Genomic DNA, 17959 nt, shown 5'->3' on the forward strand with positions numbered 1-17959 from the left:
GCCGCCACCGATCCGCCTCCATGGGAGGCACCCACCATAATGACTGTCCTCTCAGGTGACAGTTCTTTTATAACTGAGGGGCCACATGGTGACGTACTGCCCCCTCTGATGCACGGGGACTTTCCAATGGCTTCCCAGTGGCGTCAGAGGGGGGCGGGGCCACCCATTTACGTAAATTTGGGATTTTCTTTTACTTTCACTTTTAATGCTAATGATAAACAAGACACTATGAGGGCACAGACAGATAATAAAAATTCACAGGTGTTATAATCCTTCCACTGTACTCAAAACTAAAGAAAACATTTTGTCTTTAGTTATACTTCAGGAGAGTGGTGAAATACAGTATGTATCCATTGTGTTGAACAATCTAGCTCCTAATAATAGGGCTAATAATTTATCAGTTAATAAAATACAAGCACTGAACACCTTGTTACTGTGTCACAATCAAATTATTATTATATTATCATTATATATTATTATATCATTGCCCACTGACAAAGGGGGGTGGTCAGAAGTAATTATGTATGTTTTACATTATGAGTTATAAACTGTTGGTCAATGAGAGCATTTATAGGAAATTGACTACTAATTCTGTTTTTGATGTTTAGCATAAAATTGAATAGGTGGTGAATAAGGCATGTTTGAAAGGGATTATTGAAAAAAGATGCTTAATCTTTTTTAATAAGAGGTCACCCAGTAATATATGTCCTGACTAAGGAATATATGGTTCCTCTTAACTCCCCCAGATGTCCCATGGTGACTAGTTTCACTTCCATACTATACCCATTGACGCATTTTATGAGACCTTTTGGTATGAACAAGCAAATCTTATTTGAACGATGCCTTATGAACTCTAGGCACCAGCTAATGCTGTGCTAGTTACCAGGGATATTTCAAGTTTATTACTTCTCTTAATGATAACCTGGGTTTGCTTGCTAGTGAAGAGTTATTGATGAAATCTGGAAGATTTTCTGATGCACAACTGTGGTTTATTATTTCTTCATTGCAACTCATTTTGAAAAACAACTTCTTTATGTTTGAAGATAAATATTATTTGCAAATACATGGCACTGCAGTGGGTTATTATGCTTCACTTTATGTGATAGCCTTTATGGTTTGGGTGGAGAACACTTTATTTATGGAAATGATATGTATCAAATACATTACCTGAAATGTATTTGATACATTAATGATGTTTTCACAGTTGGTGTAGCAATGACCCGTCTTTGTACCATGAGGAGGCCAATACCATGATGCAGTATTTCTGCGTTAACATACAATCTGGATGTGAAAAAATTCATTTTTTGATACACTGATCTCCATTAATAATATTTTGGTCAGTTTGTATGAAACATCTACAGATAGGAATAGGTTGCTACATTATTCTAGCTTTAATCTGAAAAAAAAAAATGTTTTTAAAGGTAAGAGGAGAGCACAATTCTAATGTGTTGCAATGGTTGTTGTGGATCCTGCAACACATACGAGTATACTTATAAAGATTAAATCTAAATTGCAGGGGAGCGAGTATCCCTGGTGGGGGAATTGGATAGTGAAATAAGTTGGATTGAGATGGAGATGTCAAGAGACAGTCCCCAGGAGAGACTGACATGTAAGCAACATTGTAATTGTATTCCATTTGTATAACAGTATAAAGCCACTTTAGATAAAATTTTTACATGCATAAAGAGAAATTGGCACGTTTGGGAGAAAATTACCATGTTTCTTGAAATTTAATATTTCACCCATTCAATCATTTAGGAAAGGTAAAATGATGTATAAATCAGCTTGTTAGATACGATTATCAACCTCCAAATTGTGAAGTAAATGTTAACTTTCTAGGTTTCAGGCGCACAGATTCTTTTTGCTGTTTGCCATGCATTCAATGTACCAATACGATTAAAAGGTAAGGTATTTAACCACCCACATAAAGGCTATTCAGTTCCAGAGTACATATATGGTTTATTTAAAGTGGTTGTATACCCTTTTTTTTATATTTTTACCTACAGGTAAGCCTATAATAAGGCTTACCTGTAGGTAAAATGAATATCTCCTAAACCTGTACGATTTAGGAGATATTCACTTTGCATGCAGCCGCTGACATCTGCTGGATCTTGCCGGAAAGAAGTCGCGGCTCCGGCCACTCACAGCGCTGGAGCCGCGAACCCAGAAGACACGCCGAGGGGAAATGTTAGCTCCTTTGGTGGTGACCGGGATCAGCTGCCGATGCCTTGTTGTATTTCACAATGAGCTAGTAGGCGGTGCCTACTAGCTCATTATGCCTTTTGCCTTACAGGTTTAAAAAAAATAAAATAACATTTTGTGCGGATATACAACCGTTTTAAGTGCTCCTGCAGTCTCTGTTTTGTGGAGGACACCACTCAGAAACATAACAATAAAACAGCCCATCATAAACATTAGACTACTAGTGATAAATATGTAGCGGGCCTCTGGATTTTTGGGTCTTCCATCTCTTGCACAGCCAGGCAACAGGAATTTTCCAGCACTTGCACTGAATTCAAGAACCAGTCCAGGGTGTTTTGTTTTTGGTTTATTTGGGGATGAGCTTAGAAAGGTAAGGGAAGGCATGGGATGCCCAGAACTGTAACTTGAATATAAATTGAGGATACTTATAGATATAGCGCTCTCAAACACAATAAGTGAAAAATAAAAATATAAATGATGAAACAAAACAAAGTCCAAAGAAAGTGACTAAAGGTGCTCCAATCCAAAGTGAAGGTAAAAAAGGTGCTTCAGAAAATTCAGGTGTGCAACACCCCCTCATGTATCCCCACTCACCAAATCAAAACGACCCCCAGCTTTTCAGTCTGGTGGGTCACTCAGAGCTTGGTATGGATGTTTCAGGATGGTGGGTATGAAGTCAGGTCATCAGATTCAGGATTCCTTTGAGAAGTTTCTCAGCCAAACAAACAAGTACCTGCGTCCGCAGGGTTTGCTCCGGTATAGTTCAGTGCAATGTGGAGAGGTTATCTGAGGCTTGTTTTCTTCAGTGGATGAGTATAAGTTGTTTCTGATATGGCAAATTCAAGATCCTAAAAGGATCTATATGCCCGTGTCTTCTCTTTAGAGTGCTCAATACGAATCCCAGCGACCACACCAGAACTAGAGCACAGGTGGTCACACCCACTGCTACTCCGACCACTCCCTGCCCCCAGATCAAAACAGACAGGCCTAGCTCGCAGGATAGGCCTGCCTAAATATGCCTGTGCTGACAAAACCTAGTAAAAACCCATACTAGCACCTACCTATTGATAGAGGGTGCTACATATATAAAATATAAAATTTGCAATGAGTGCTGTAACACTTATCCTTAGTCTCCTATAAAATGCCTGTTGAAGGAACTATGATTAAATATACAGTGGGGACTGAAAGTATTCAGACCCCCTTAAATTTTTCACTCTTTGTTATATTGCAGCCATTTGCTAAAATCATTTAAGTTCATTTTTTTCCTCATTAATGTACACACAGCACCCCATATTGACAGAAAAACACAGAATTGTTGACATTTTTGCAGATTTATTAAAAAAGAAAAACTGAAATTGAAATATCACATGGTCCTAAGTATTCAGACCCTTTGCTTAGTATTTAGTAGAAGCACCCTTTTGATCTAATACAGCCATGAGTCTTTTTGCGAAAGATGCAACAAGTTTTTCACACCTGGATTTGGGGATCCTCTGCCATTCCTCCTTGCAGATCCTCTCCAGTTCTGTCAGGTTGGATGGTAAACATTGGTGGACAGCCATTTTTAGGTCTCTCCAGAGATGCTCAATTGGGTTTAAGTTAGGGCTCTGGCTGGGCCATTCAAGAACAATCACAGAGTTGTTGTGAAGCAACTCCTTCGTTATTTTAGCTGTGTGCTTAGGGTCATTGTCTTGTTGGAAGGTAAACCTTCCTGAGGTCCTGAGCACTCTGGAGAAAGTTTTCGTCCAGAATATCCCTGTACTTGGCCGCATTCATCTTTCCCTCGATTGCAACCAGTCATCCTGTCCCTGCAGCTGCAAAACACCCCCACAGCATGATGCTGCCACCACCATGCTTCACTGTTGGGACTGTATTAGACAGGTGATGAACAGTGCCAGGTTTTCTCCACACATACTGCTTAGAATTAAGACCAAAAAGTTCTATATTGGTCTCATCAGACCAGAAAATCTTATTTCTCACCATCTTGGAGTCCTTCAGGTGTTTTTTAGCAAACTCCATGCAGGCTTTCATGTGTCTTGCACTGAGGGGAGGCTTCTGTCGGGCCACTCTGCCATAAAGCCCCAACTGGTGGAGGTCTGCAGTGATGACTTGATGCAGGGTTGACTTTCTACAACTTTCTCCCATCTCCCGACTGCATCTCTGGAGCTCAGCCACAGTGATCTTTGAGTTCTTCTTTACCTCTCTCACCAAGGCTCATCTCCCCCGATAGCTCAGTTTGGCTGGACAGCCAACTCTAGGAAGGGTTCTGGTTGTCCCAAACGTCTTCCATTTAAGAATTATGGAGGCCACTGTGCTCTTAGGAATCTTAAGTGCAGCAGAAATTTTTTTGCAACCTTGGCCAGATCTGTGCCATGCCACAATTCTGTCTCTGAGCTCTTCAGGCAGCTCCTTTGACCTCATGGTTCTCATTTGCTCTGACATGCACTGTGACCTATAAGGTCTTATATAGACAGGTGTGTGGCTTTCCTAATCAAGTCCAATCAGTATAACCAAACACAGCTAGACTCAAGGATGATCAGGGATCTCAAGGATGATCAGAAGAAATGGACAGCACCTGAGTTAAATATATGAGTGTCACAGCAAAGGGTCTGAATACTTAGGACCATGTGATATTTCAGGTTTTCTTTTTTAATAAATCTGCAAAAATGTCAACAATTCTGTGTTTTTCTGTCAATATGGGGTGCTGTGTGTAGATTAATGAGGAAGAAAATGAACTTAAAGGATTTTAGCAAACTGCTGCAATATAACAAAGAGTGAAAAATTTAAGGGGGTCTGAATACTTTCCGTCCCCACTGTATACATTATTTGGAAATAATATATACACTATCTCACAAAAGTGAGTACACCCCTCACATTTTTGTAAATATTTTGTTAAATCTTTTGATGTGACAACACTGAGGAAATGACACTTTGCTACAATGTAACCACTTCAGCCCCAGAATAATTTACCCCCTGCCTGACCAGAGCACTTTTTGCGATACGGCACTGCGTTGCTTTAACTGACATTGTACCCAAACAAAATTGACGTCCTTTTTTTCCCACAAATAGAGCTTCCTTTTGGTGGTATTTGATCACCTCTGGGGTTTTTATTTTTTGCACTATAAACAAAAAAAGAGCGCCAATTTTGAAAAAAAAGCAATATTTTTTACTTTTTGCTATAATAAATATCCTCAAAAAATATATATAAAAAACTAAATTTCTTACTCAGTTTAGGCCGAAATGTATTCTTCTACATATTTTTGGTAAAAAAAAAAAAAAATCACAATAAAGAAAATAGGGCATAGATTTATGGCATTTTTATTATTAATTTTTTAATATTAGTAATGGCGGCGATCTGCGATTTTTATCATGACTGCAACATTGCGGCAGACACATCGGGCACTTTTGACACTATTTTGGGACCAGTGACATCTATGCAGCGATCAGTGCTATTAAAAAGATGCACTGATTACTGTGTAAATGACACTGGCAGGGAAGGGGTTAAACACAAGGGGGCAATCAATGGGTTAAGCGTGTCCTAGGGAGTGATTCTAACTGTGGGGGGATGGGCTCACTACAAAATGACAGTGATCACTGCTCCCCATGGCAGGGAGCAGTAGATCCCTGTCATGTTGCTAGGCAGAACGGGGAAATGCCTTGTTTACATCTCCCCGTTCTGCCGCACTGTATCACAATCACAGGCCCCCAGTGGACATCGAGTCGCGTCTTAAAGGGGACGTACAGGTACGCCCATTTGTCCAGCCATGCCATTGTGCCAACGTACATCGTCGTGCGCTGGTCGGCAAGCAGGTAAAGAAGTGAGTGTACAGCTTGTATAATAGTGTAAATGTGCTGTCCCCTCAAAATAACTCAACACACAGCCATTAATGTCTAAACCACTGATAACAAAAATGAGTAGACCCCTAAGTGAAAATTTCCAAATTGGGCCCAATTAGCCATTTTTCCTCCCCTGTGTCATGTGACTCGTTAGTGTTACAGGATCTCAGGTGTGAATGGGGAGCAGGTGTGTTAAATTTGGTGTTATCGCTCTTACTCTCTCATACTGGACAGATTTTTTCGATTCAAAATGTTCAAATCGATACATTTTCGAAATGGTCGAATCGCACATGTTATATGGTTTTCGATATGAATGCAGCAAAGTGAACAAACAAAAGAAAAATCTTCATCAAATGATTACAGTGACTCTTTAAAATCACCTTTGGCTTAACAAAAACAGCATTATTTTGAAATGGTACACTAATAACACACACAGTCTTTGATTTCAGCAACATGTGTAGTTAGAGTTCGACTGGAGTTCAATGTAAAATTCGATTCGACTTTCAGTCCGAAATTATGACGAATTTTGTTACGGTATTCGGAGCATTCAGTAAAATTTGTTTATATTGTAATTCGGGTATTTGGATATATCCAAATCTCAGAATAACAAAAAAATTGTCAGAATATTAATTCGGAATGAAACAAACCGCACATGTCTAATCCAGAGGTTGTCTTTGGGAAATAAACGTATGAGTGCTGTCAGCATTGCTGAAGAGGTCAAAGGGGTGGGGGGTCAACCTGTCAGTGCTCAGACCATACGCAGATCACTGCATCAAATTGGTCTGCATGGTCGCCGTCCCAGAAGGAAGCCTCTGCTAAAGATCATGCATAAGAAAGCCTGCAAACAGTTTGCTGAAGACAAGCAGACTAAGGACATGGATTACTGGAACCATGTCCTGTGGTTTGATGAGACCAAGGTAACTTATTTGGTTCAGATGGTGTCAAACCTGTGTGGCAGCACCCAGGTGAGGAGTACAAAGATAAGTGTGTCTTGCCTACAGTGAAGCACGGTGGTGGGAGTGTCATGGTCTGGGGCTGCATGTACTGTGACATACTGAAGCAGAGCATGACCCCCTCCCTTCGGAGACTAGGCCGCAAGGCAGTATTCCAACATGATAATGACCCCAAACACACCCCCCCAAGAAAACCACTGCCTTGCTAAAGAAGCTGAGGGTGATGGTAAGGGTGATGGACTGACCAAGCATGTCTCCAGATCTAAACCCTATTGAGCATCTGTGGAGTATCCTCAAATGGAAAGTGGAGGAGCGCAAGGTCTCTAACATCCACCAGCTCCATGATGTTGTCATGAAGGAGTGAAAGAGGACTCCAGTGGCAACCTATGAAACTCTGGTGAACTCCATGCCCAAGAGGGTTAAAGTGGAGGTCCACCCTAAAAAAACAAAAAAATTACATAAAAATGCTCCAAAAAATTGAAAAAAAAAATTGAAAAAAAAAATTTTTTTTACTTACTAGAAATGGCTGTTGCTAGGCAGATCGTCCTAATCTGCCACTTCCTACTCTGCGGTGATCTTTATTCTTCTCCTCCTCGCGTTGTCTTCTGGGGAATGGGGCACGCTGTGTTCTGGGAACTGTGTGTGTCACAGAACACAGCCAGCCATTCACAAAGTGCTGCGTGACTCGCGCATGCGCAGTAGGAAACGGGCAGTGAAGCCCCAAGGCTCCACTGCCTGTTTCCCTTAGTTCGAATGGTGGCGCCAGGACCCGATCCGATGGACAGATCGGCCTCGGGCAGCTGACATCGCGGGCACCCTGGACAGGTAGGTGTGCTTATTAAAAGTCAGCAGCTACAGTGTTTGTAGCTGCTGACTTTTATTTTTTTTTTTCAGCTGGACCTCCTCTTTAAGGAAGTGCTGGAAAATAATGGTGGGCACACAAAATATTGACACTTTCGGCCCTATTTGGACATTTTCCCTTAGGGGTGTACTCACTTTTGTTGCCAGCGGTTTGGACATTAATGGCTGTGTGTTGTGTTATTTTGAGGGGACAGCAAATTTATACTGTTATATTAACTACTTTACATTGTAGCGAAGTGTAATTTCTTCAGTGTTGTCATATGAAAAGATATAATAAAATATTTACAAAAATGTGAGGGGTGTACTCACTTTTGTGAGATACTGTATATACTGTATATGTATTTGTTACTGCTAAATACACTGTTTGTTTTCTTTGTCCTTCTGTAATTATGCCCTGTGGTCACAGTACACAGCTGAGATTTGTAATGCAACTGATAAAAGATCCCTTGAAAACCAGCCTGCAAAGAGGGAAGATTAATATCACTATGAAATAATGACAGATTTATGTTAGACAGGCCAACTTGCTTTGCAATTTTGAAATAATTTTATTTTAGGAGGACCTTTACAGACCAGAATTCTATGAAGGTTCAGGTTAAAATAAAATTCAATCTAATCTGTGGTCACTAGCCTCATTAAAAGTAAAGAATTATGGTCAATTACTGGATACCTCTGGCGTTTGCACAATAACTCACGAGCCCTCTTTCTGCCCTTCCTTGCTCTGTAAAATCTGAGATATCAGTTATATTTTTAAAATTCACAGCTACAGTATATGTAATTGTCTCTGTCTATTGCATCCCGTCAAAAGCAGGACACCATCACATACCAAACACTATATTGTAGTCAGCATTATTAAGACTATGGAATGATAATGCTCCTTTAGGATATACTCAATAATAAGTAGAAAAAATGACCTCTGTATTTATTAATAACCCATGTATTAATAACCCATATTGTAGTCAGCACTACCATGAAAAGTAAAGTGCTTTTTTACAAACTAGCAGCAACATTATACTTGACAGTTCTGCAATAGTGCTAGTTTAGAGCCCTCAGTAATTTGATAAACATGTTATTCTAATTCAAATTAGTTCCCTAGGGTAGGAAGGTCAATTCTTTTCTCAGATGAGTTTATACTAATGGTTTTATTAAAGGCATAATTAGATCATAAAGAAAATCAGAATGTTTGAAGAACAACTCAAGCTAGACCTGCATAGGTTTCTTAACTCTTAACTGAAGCATACCTGCAAGTCCTAACCTTTTCTAAAACTTTGAACCTGTTTAACCCACAAAACTTGCTTTTACAGCTGTCATTTCCTATGTTTACTGCAACACTTTTGTTGTGATGATTACAAGATTTTTGGGGGTTATGCCCCAAATCAGACAGCAATAATTACTGTCAAGCGCTTGTTGTTGTTATCATTGTGAGTGGCTAGTCATTTATTTTACCAATAAATTGCGTATACAGTTTTACATTATGTGGGCTTTCCCAGTTCTTCTTTTTTATATTCCATGGCACATCTTATGTTACTGGATGGGAAATCCTGGTGACTGCGGGTGGAGATTTGGCAGTGACACAAGTTTGCCTACAGATGGTATATTAATTCATAAGCTTTCACGACTCTTTTTTCATGAAGGGTCCATATGTTCTGGTAAGAGTCCTCTTTATTCAAGGTGGTGGCACACTATTTCAAAACTTTGGAACAGAAAGATTTTAGGCGGAGTTTCCCCCAAAAGTGGAAGCTCCACTTATCTGCCTCCTCCCCACCTCCGGTGCCACAAGGCTTCAATGCTGGTTTCCCTTACCGGCCTTGGCGGCAGCAGCACCCGAGAGCCACTGGAAACATCGGCTGGGGTACCGACATCGCTGGATTCCAGGACAGGTAAGTGTCCTAATATTAAAAGTCAGCAGCTACAGTATGTGTAGCTGTTGACTTTTAATTTTTCCGTGCGGGGTCAGAACTCCGCTTTAATCTTCACTTTCTTTACTTATTAAGATACACTTGTTTTGATTTTCATGGTCACTTTTAGCACGGCAATATAATTTTTTTTTTTTTTATCTGTATACAAGTAGTAGTGAACAGCCTTTAGTACAGGAAGCTCCGGCACAATGGCAAAAGTTTTTTTTTTACTAGCTTATTGCACATATCTGATAAAATATATTCAAAGCAAAACAAGATTCAAGTAAGAACACACGTGCATATTATATTTAGACAATAGTTGCTTATTCTGGAGTTTGGCTTTAATATCTTTGATTTTACAGCTTTTGTGGCAGTTTCAGTGCATGATTAAAAGAGAAACTGTCTGTTACACAGCCTAAAGAGAATTAGAAAAACATTTATTTATTATCCATTGAGGGACACAGGAATTATAGATATTCTTAGACAATTGGGTTATTTGGCTGCACTCAGGAGACTGGGACACTGGCAAATAAAAGTATTAAGCCAAGCCCCTCTGTAACCCTATCTTCAGTTGCCATCCCTCAGTTTGTTTTTGCTATTGTCCTAGTAGGTTGGGTGTTTTTCTTCTCAGCTCTTCTCAGCCCCAAAGAGAAAAATTATCCCTAATTTTTCTATCCTTTTCTTTACAGATCTATTGTTTTTATCTTCAGTCAAGTTGTTGAACATGCTGCTTTTTACTGGTCGCTAAACAGCAAAGATCAGGATTAGCTTATACTTGGCAACAGCCTTGGAGATTATACCCAGACACTGGACCGAAGATTGTAGGGCTATCCTGGGATGTGACCTTCAAGAACTGGGCCTTGCTTGTGGCACTTTCCAGACTTTAGTATACTTTGTCATGAAGCAATACTGGCCTATGCAGTTGTGAATAAATTTGGAATGTATTACAGCTAGGCTGTAACCAGTCTGAGCTGATATTTACTTTTCTGAGTTATGTAGTTTTTCCCTAAGCCTGGGGGGTTCATTGCTTCAGTCTGTTGGTGGGAGCATGCTTCAACAATCAGTGCGGGAAGGATCATCCACTAGTGTTGTATATGTTGTAATATGTTCACCGATTTATGTGGGACATTATATTATTATATGTATGTACACATACAGTCAATATTGACGTTGTAATATGTTCACCGATTTATGTGGGACATTATATTATTATATGTATGTACACATACAGTCAATATTGACCAGGCCAGAATTCAATTGACAATGGTTGATTTGTCCAAGCCAACTGAATTTTAACATAGCAAGGGGACAGCTGAAGACCCTTTGATGTGTTAATCTTATGCAAGTCTATTTGAACATTTCAAAGGGTGTTCAGGTGGTATCTGTTAATCTAATCTAATTACACATATCTAAGGGGACTTGTTGATGTTGATATGCGGGCGTGCAAATTGGGACGGTTTATGACTACAGCTGTTCACGGCTGGGGGTTGTTGTCTGCCTGAAAGACTAAAAGCAAATCAAAGTCCTAAATTGAAACGGCCAATCAAATTGCTCAGCCATTCAGTGTCTAGTGAATATAACACGGCATTCAGTTTATAGTTTTTAATATTGGCTTATCTGTGTATGAACACACAGACCTAGGAACATGGGACTCTGAATGATATACTCTGCTGGATATTTTTGTCATCTGTGGACTTTGGACTTTGTTCTGTGTTGGAAGTCAATAAAGTGCATCTCTCTGGAAGAATTGGGTTGCTGCGGAAGAGTACTTACTAATTAATTATCATACCCACGATACTACTATACTACTACACATATTATTAAATCACTACATTGGGGCCGTGACCCATTCTTTGAAGGTCCTATATCACTACAACTAGGTCATAAATATTTTATCTGACTCAATGCCTGATGGTGGTGTTCAGAAGCATGGTGCTGTCTGTCTCTGGGGCTGTCTTTGGTGAAGAACTGCTATGAGTGCCTGATCTTAGCATGCTCATTCCATGCCTTAAAGTGATAAAGCTTGTTTTTTTTTTTTTTTTTAAATAACAAACATGTCATACTTACCTGCTCTGTGTGATAGTTTTGCACAGAGCAGCCCCAGTCCTCTTCTTTTCGGGGTCCCTCGCCAGTGCTCCTGGCTCCTCCTCCTTAAGCAGTGCCCACAGAGAAAGCTGTTTTCCCTGAGGGCACCGTTGCATGCTCGATCCCGAGCCGCTGCTCTATGCGTCCATAAGATACATAGAGACGCAGCTTGGCCCCCCACTCTCTCCTCATTGGTTCACTTCCTGTGATTGACAGCAGTGGGAGCCAATGGGCACCAGCTGCTGTCTCGGCCAATGAGGAGAGGGAGTCCCGGGACAGCCGAGTCTCTTGTGCACTTTGCTGGATCGAGAGGGGGCTCAGGTGAGTATTGGGGGTAATGCATACAATGCATAAAGGTAAAAAGCCTTCAGCCTTTACAACCACTTTAATGACATCTTTAATGAGAGAAATGGGAGATCTGATGGCACCTTTATTTATATAATTGAACAAAATAACCACTATTCACACGGGTTCTATGTGGAATGTAAGCACTTACAAGAGCTCCCTTTTTGGGAGCTTAGTCACTTGAAGTGTGGCTCTAACTGATCTTGTATATTTTTTAAATTGGTGTTTGCCATCTTTTATATATTATGTGATTCCGATGTGAATCCATGATTGATACATATTTGGCATCAGAGTTTCTATTGGCTACCAGGAAAACTATACTAGGCATTCCTAGGTACACAACCTGGTGATTCCTGGTGTTCCCCTTCAACTTGATTTACCTTTTGGGAGTGCAGACACAGGGCTTGACACAAGGCTTTTGAATGAAAACTTCAACATAAGACACAATAGATTATTACTCTTTGATATTCCTCCTGAAGAAATGTCCTAGAAACATGTCAAGGGATCTTGAGTCAAATATATTTAATGTACATCTGTAAATGTGTATTTATTTTGCAAGCATAGCAATGTCTTTGTTGCCATAGGAGATTTTGTTAAAAGCCCTATATTGGGTTATTGTAGTATGTTTTATATCAGCAATTTTTAGATGTTTGTTACCTTTTTAAATTACAGGTAAAATTAGGAAACGTGATTGTGTTTTTTTTAAACATTTTTCCACTGACGTAGACTACATCTATACTATAAAAGTCACACTTATTCTCAATAGGTTTTGGTTTTATGAACCCCTGTGTAAAAATGCCTTAGGTAAGTTACCTTTGGGTGCTGTGCTCTACATATACTGTAGCTATTCGAGAAGCATTTATTCTTGGTAGAGCAGTGGTACAGTCACTGGTGTAACCCAGTATCTGATAACTACCTGTGAGACCGATCCTGCCCTTGCAAAGGAAATATACTATGTCATCTTCAGACACAAAGGTCTGCTTTTGCCATTTTTCAGTCCTTCTGTGTTGCATTTCTTTGCTGCATAGCATTGTCCATAGCCCGGAATAATGCCACAGTTCCTTTGTGACCCAAACTCTGAACACAATCTATCAGCAGATATTTACTTTTGTTTGACACATACTGATATGTGACTTATGATCACTAAATTCTGCTGTGTACCATTCAGCTCTTATGTACTGCATTTGTACCCTGCAGATTATTGTCCATACCTAGTGATGTTTTGTGTATACTCCTTTAAACTGCACCCTGGGACTTGTCTTTCTAAAAAATCATCCTTTCCAACAGCATTTTTTCTTTCAATCGATTTTTATTGTAAATTCAAAAAAGAGAATGAATACAATACATAGTAAGGGTTTCCAGTGTGAGTATACAAAGTGTATCAAAAGGGGCCCAGGCTGGTATGGAGGAGTGAAAAAGGGTGAATTCGACCCTGACTCTTAAAGGTAAATTAGTCAGATCCAGCCTGAAGATGGTTCCTGTCATAAGGTATGGAATCAGTTATTCCTGCTTTTCAATATGAAAGATAGAAAGGTCTATGACCCATCTAAACCTGTTTGTGCCGAAGCATTAAGTCATAGGAACAACAAATGTCAAACAACTGGTATTATTAGTTCCTGGTAGACTTCTATCAGGGGGATTTGAACAAGACTTTGCACAGATGACAAGTCTCTCCCGGCTGAAGTCTCCCCATGTGTGTTTAGGGGAACTGATTTGTCCCCAAATTTGGAGTACTCTGATGTGTGTTTCCCACCTACTCTAGTGGGAGCGTCTCAATCTTCAACCGGAACCCTCCGTAAGTGGCGGGAACTAGGAGAGGGGACAGAGAAATAGAAAAAAAATTTGGGGGTGAAAAGAGGAGAGGAAGAGCAGGTTAAAAGAAGAAAAGTAGATGCCCTACCGGTGCACGTTAGTTAACATGTTTTAGCTAAATACTATGAGGTTGTCAGGGAGATGTCGAATTTCTGAACTCTGTCTTGGAGGATACTGACCACCTTCCTCTGGGTCATCATCCATGAAAAGGGAACAATTTTGCGGATTCCTCGGCATGCACATGTGACTGCTCTTTGCCAGTTATCCAACTCCCATTCCTGAGAGAATTCCTTCTCCCAGGCCAATATATAGCTAGGTTTACAGTATACTGTAGAGTGACTCATAGATCGTTGTGATCCCTCCCCTTTGCTCTGTACTCTGACCGCACCATTGTTCATATGGTGTGATGCTGGGTGGTAAGGGTTTGGATTTCCATATGAAGTGTAAGAAGTGTGAGATTTGTTGAAATTTACATTTTTCAGTCATTGGCATTTCAAGTTTATTGGTACAGTAGCTTAGGATGAACAGTTCTGTGGATATAAAGAAGTAACCGATCCTATACAACCCCTTGTTCAGCCACAATTGAAATGCCCTGATGTTCATGCCTGGGCAAATTGGGGATCATAGAAGAGGTGGGCTAGAGGGCAAATAGGAGATACCAAATCCAGGTGATACTTGAAGCCATCCCATAAGGCTAAGGAGTGAGAGAGTGTTGGAGCGAGAATTGCAGGGTGCTTTCTAGGGTGACACCACATCAGGTAGTCCAGTGTTAATTGTGATACCGCCTGTCTTTACATGTGCACACAATCGGTTTTGGCAGGACGAGAGTGGATAACTGACATCTGGGCCAACTGGGCAGCTTGGTAATACCAGTGTAGGTTAGGCAGTCCTAGTCCCCCTTTGTTTCGGGCTCGAAAGAGGGCCCCTTTCGCTAATCGATAACCCTTAAAAGGTCTATAATCCTCACCTGGAAGCGTCGCCAGTGATCCTTATTAATGGGTATGGGTAAAGAGTGAAAGAGGTAGAGGATTCGTGGAACTAATGTCATCTTAATAGAGTGCACCCTTCTCAACCATGATAGGTTGAGTTGAGACCAGTAACCCAGGTCTGTTTTCGGTTTTTTAGAAATTGGAGGAAAATTAGAAGCATATATTTGATCTATCCTGGAAGAGAGGTGTACACCCATGTATGGTATAGTGGATTCACTCCAGGAAAAGATAAAGTGTTCCTTCAACCGAGATACTAGTGAGTCTGGAACATTAACCACTTCCCTCCCGGCTTATAGCAAAATGACGGCCGGGCGGTGGTTCAGTTATCCTGACTGGGCATCATATGATGTCCATCAGGATAAAAGCCGCCACGTGCCTGTGGGGCGCACATCACGGCGATCGGTGGTGCAGTGTGTCAGTCTGACACACCGCTATACCAATCTTGGTAAAGAGCCTCCGGCGGAGGCTCTTTACCACGTGATCAGCCATGTCCAATCACGGCTGATCACGATGTCAACAGGAGAAGCCGTTGAAAAGCTTTTCCTCACTCGCGTCTGACAGACGCGAGTAGAGGAGAGCCGATCGGCGGCTCTCCTGACAGGAGGGGTCTGTGCTGATTGTTTATCAGCGCAGCCCCCCCTTGGATGCCCACACTAGACCACCAGGGAAGCCGCCAGGACCACCAGAGAAGGGGGCAACATGTGGATGGCCAGGTATGTACCTCATGGCCATCCACATGTGCAAATTATGCCCGATCTGTGCCAATCAGTGCCCACAAATGGGCACTGACTGGCACCATTATATAAGATGTAAAATCAGTTATGCCCAGCAATGCCACCCATCAGTGTCATCAGTGCCACCCATCAGTGTCCATCGGTACCCACCTATCAATGCCCATTAGTGCCCATCTGTGCCACCTATCAGTGCCACCCATAAGTACCCATCAGTGTCACCCATAAGTACCCATCAGTGCCGCCTATGAGTGCCCATCAGTACCGCATACCAGTGCCACCTATCAGAGCCCATCAGTGCCACCTATCAGTGCCCATCAGTGCCGCCTATCAGTGCCCATCATAAGTGCCTGTCAGTGCCACCTCATCAGTGCCACCTCATTGGTGCCCATCAGTGCCGCCTTATAAGTGCCCGTCAGTGCAGCCATATCAGTGCCCGTCATTGAAGAAGAAAACGTACTTATTTACAAAAATTTTTAACAGAAACAAAGAAAAACTGTTTTTTTTCAAAATTTTCGGTCTTTTTTTATTTATTGCGCAAAAAAATAAAAAACGCAGAGGTGATCAAATACCACCAAAAGAAAGCTCTATTTGTGGGAACAAAATGATAAAAAATGTGTTTGGGTACAGTGTTGTATGACTGCGCAATTGTCATTCAAATGCGACAGCGCTGAAAGCTGAAAATTGGCTTGGGCAGGAAGGTGTCTAAATGCTGGTATTGAAGTGGTTAATAAAAGGGCTTGTGACTTGGACATGTCGACGTGAAAGCCAGAGATGTTGTCGAAGTCATCTAACAGACGACAGACATTTAGTAGAGAAATAAGTGGCAAGGTAATAAAAAGGAGCAGATCATCTGCAAAGATGGCACAATCGTGCATGTGAGGGCCACATTGTATGCCATGGATATCTGGATGATTCTTGATAGCTATTGCTAGAGTTTTGATCACTATTGCGAAAATCAGGGGGGATAGAGGGCAACCCTGTCTTGTGTCTTTAGATATGAACAAAGGCTCAGAGTAATAACCTTGGAGCTGCACCCAGGCTTCAGGGGTCGGTTACAAAGCACCAAAAATGTTAGTGAAATTCTGACCGAAACCCCAACGCTGTAAAATAGTGAAGAGATAAGGCCAGAAGACAGAGTTGAAAGCTTTCTGTAAGTCTATAGATAAAAGAAGTCCTTCTTGTGGTTGCCCTCCATCCCCACCCGATCGCAGCAGTGAGATTATGTCTATTACCCTTTTAATCTGATCAGGACCTTGTCTGCCTGGTATAAAGCCAACCTGATCCGGTCAGCTAAGATCTTAGTTAATATCTTCAAGTCGTTATTTATCAGCGAGATGGGTCGATAGTTGCTAACCTCGCCCAGGTCTTTCCCTGGATTTGGGATAACTGTAATAAAGGCCGAGTTGAGCAAGTGTTCCATGGTGGCTCCCTTCCGCAAGGCATTAAAGAAGTGTGCCAAGTATGGGGATAGAATGGGTGCAAAGGCTTTATAGTAGGGATTCGAGAAGCCGTTCAGTACAGGGGCAGAACCCAGTTCCAAGTTTTTAATGACCAAGGCAACCTCTGCATGAGTTATTGGGGCTTCTAATCTGGTTACAGTATATGGCAGAGTTTGGGTATAGGCAGAGAGTCTAGAAAAGAGATAAGTCTAGTTTGATCCTCCTGCGCCCCCCCCCCGCTATAAAGGTTTTTATAAAATTTGTGAAAGGCACATAATTCTCTGTGGGTTATGTGTCCCAGAGCCATTTGGTAGGAGGATGTTTGGTAGCGTATGAGAGCGAGGTCTGGGAGTTAGTTCGGCTGCTAGTATCGAGCACATTTTGTCTCTCAGGTGATAGAACCAGGCCCCACGCCACCTTAAACTCTTTTCCGCCTTTTAAGTAAGGGCAAGGTTTAACGCAAGTCTGGCCGCATCTAGTTTGGCTGCAGGTATGGATTTAGGGTCTCTTTTATGTTGGTTACTGATAGCCAAGAATTCCTTTTCTAGTCAATCTATGTTAGCCCTTCCAGCCCGGTGAATTTGGGAAGAGATCTGAGGAGAGTTCATCAGAGAGTTTTCCTCTGATGATGGCTTTATGTGCCACCCAGAGAGTTTCTGGAGTAACACCTTCAATGTCATTTAAGAGGAAATAGTAATTGATGGCTCTCTTAACTTCAATAGTTCTCACTGGATCACTAAGGATTGATTCAGTAAGCCTCCAGTGATTGTTTCCTTTTGGGCCCCGAGGTCTTTGTAAAACAAGAAATTC

Source organism: Aquarana catesbeiana, linkage group LG04 (assembly GCF_042186555.1).
Source record: "Aquarana catesbeiana isolate 2022-GZ linkage group LG04, ASM4218655v1, whole genome shotgun sequence".
In the NCBI taxonomy this organism is placed as follows: Eukaryota; Metazoa; Chordata; class Amphibia; order Anura; family Ranidae; genus Aquarana; species Aquarana catesbeiana.